Here is a 3,159-nt window from a genome sequence, read left to right on the forward strand (position 1 = left end):
AGGATAAGTACACAGAGAACTCTCCATTTTATTTTCTCTTTCAAAGAAAGCTAAAAAACTCTTTTTGACTTGAGCGTTCGAGTCTCTTTACAGGTCCCAACCTCCTCCGGTGTTCCTCAATGATTGAAGTATAGCTCGACGTCTGTACTCTTCGGATAGAAAACTCCATACATACGGAAGAAGGAGTTATACATCGACTCAGATTACTGGACAGGAACATTTGGCGCCCACCGTGGGGCCACCGCCTCGCTTTTAGTTTTGATCTAACACTACTATAATCCACTTGTGTTTTCTTTTCTTTTTTAGAAGTCGAAGCATGACAGATCATTCAGTGACTCCTCAGGCCAACCCAACCAATGCCAAACTCTTAGCTGCTAATGCCGCTCTACAGGCGGAAAACCAACGAATGGCCGAACTGTTAGCAACAATGCAAAATAATGGCGAAGAAAAGAATGACAATAAGAAGGCCAATGCCGACCTCCACGAGGAACGTCAGTCAGAATCAAACGCGAAAACAGGGAAAACCCCTCCTAAAACAGAAAGACGACAGACTGGCCCATTCTCAGAAGAAATAATTAATTTTAAAGTTCCTAAAAATTTTACACTTTCAATGACTTTAACGCCGTACAAGGGGATCGGAGATCCTAAAGTTCATGTCACAAAATTCAAATCTATGATGTTTCTCAATAGTGACTTTGACCCCATCTTGTGCCAATCTTTTCCAATTTTTCTAGATGGAGCTGCTATATTATGGTTTTCTAACTTATCTGTAGGTTCGATATCAAGCTTGGACGAATTTGCCAAATTGTTCATAAACCACTTTGCAGCATCCGAAATCTATGTGCGAGATTTAGACTATCTCAGTACAATCATCAAGCAAGGACAATATGAGAGTTTGAAGGATTACATGACGCGCTTCACAATAGCGGCCATGGAAATCCCATACCTCAATTCGGAAGTCCACCTACACGCACTTAAAAGTGGCCTCCATCCTGAAAAGTTTCAAGAGACTATAGCCGTAATCAAGCCAAAGACTTTAGCAGAATTTCGAGAAAAAGCAGTTGGACTGATGGAAATAAAAGAGCTTAGACAAGTTTGGCGGATCAATAAACCAACTCTATCAAAAGAAGATGGCCAGGAAGACCTTTTTGAATCAACAAATTGATCGGCAGAGGACTTATACACTTCAAGCACTACTAGGAAAATAACTATGACTCGAAGATATACTCTTTTTTCCACTCACAAGATTTTTTCCTACACCGAATTTTGCTTGGAATGGTTTTAATAAGGCACTTTTATTCTATACCTTCTATGTTAAGAGGGTAATCCTCAATAAAGAGTATATTATTTTTAATTTCATCATTCTTTATTTTTATCCATGCCTTTAGTTCGGCTACTGTGTACGCTCTACACATATTATGGCAAACTAATATTAAAGTCGGCATACAAAAACAAACCGACAGTTATAAGTCGGAACTAATCTAACAAATCGACAACTATAAGTCGGAATCAATCCAAACAAACTGACACCTATAAATCAGAATCAATCCAAACAAACCGACACCTATAAGTCAGAATCACTTCAAACAAACTGATAATTATAAGTTTGAATCAATCAAAACAAACCGACACCTATAAGTCGGCGTCAGTCCAACAAATAATCACCTATAATTCGAAAACATTCCAACAAACAATCACCTATAAGCTCGTTCAAAAATATATTGAAATAAGCAACCTATTTTTTAATGACAAGCTTGTCCAATTTTATTTTCAAGATTATCAGGTTGATCTTGGGGGCTAATCCTTATATCTTCGAATTATAACACAGCCGCATCTCTTCTACATCCTGTCAAGTTATAACTCAATTTTCATAAAAGCTCAACCTGCTTCTCCTAAATATAAACAGGTCAAGCTTGGGGGCTATGATCTGGTCATTATAACTCGGCAGATATAAGCTATAATTTGGAGATTAGGTATGATCTGTCCTTATAAGTCGGCCACGTAAGCTATAGCTCGGCCACTTGCAAATTCAAAATAGAACAATTCGTGATCCATCCAGATAAGTCGGCCGCGTGTGCTATAACTCGACCACGTGCAATAAATTCAAAAAGAGAACGGTTACTTGCTGATAACCCTAAAAATACCTTTTTCAAAGAAGCCACCAAATGATTCTCTGCGATATTCTCGGACTGTATCCATGCCTCATATCTCGGAATGAGGAGAACATACCACAATCAAGTCATATACAAATCTTATATAAATAGAACCAAGTAAACATAGCAGGATAAGTACACAGAGAACTCTCCCTTTTATTTTCTCTTTCAAAGAAAGCTAAAAAAACTCTTTCTGACTTGAGCGTTGGAGTTTCTTTGCAGGTCCCATCCTCCTCCGGTGTTCCTATTCCGAGATCGTAATGTTCCGAGTTCGTTATTCCCAATGATAGAAGTGGTTCCTGCAAGGACTTCGACGCTCAAGTTAGCATGGATCACAAGAGAAATTAAGATAGAGATCATACCTGAGTGTACGTATTTGGAATATAATAGTGCATATATTGTGAGGTTGTGATGTTACGAGCTCTCTTATGAGTTATTCTTTTCATGAACTACTCTCGTCATAAGATGCTTGATATCTTATTGTCGTCTTATCATATGATACTCTTAGACCCATATATATATATATATATAGTCAATGTTATAACAATAGAATGATGGTTACAATATAACAATTAGCTTCATAAAATTGAGTTATTAAGCATTAGAATGGATTATGAGGAGTTAATATTATTTTTATAATATATTCTTTGAAAATTGATAGAATACTTATTCATCAAACCGATTTCTTAAAAATTCTTATACTTTTGAACCCAATTTTTAATATTGGACTTATAGAAATATTCCATAACAGAACTATACAACTTTTTGAAGAGGTTTAGACTATATGTTGATACTGTGTAACAGTAACGATGACTTCCATCACCTAGGAATCATCTTGTTATGTTATCTTCCATTTCTTCCTCTCTAAATTTTTCTTTTTTGGGCTTTTATTCTTTCTTTGTTTTTTCTTTGAAGTAGTCTTCCATTCCTTCTTCAATTTGCTGCTGCTTTTGTAGTTTTTTTTTTTTTTTGCTGCATCGGGTTTGATCATACATGAAACATAGAC

The sequence above is a fragment of the Arachis ipaensis genome, chromosome B03, assembly GCF_000816755.2.
Source record: "Arachis ipaensis cultivar K30076 chromosome B03, Araip1.1, whole genome shotgun sequence".
NCBI lineage: Eukaryota > Viridiplantae > Streptophyta > Magnoliopsida > Fabales > Fabaceae > Arachis > Arachis ipaensis.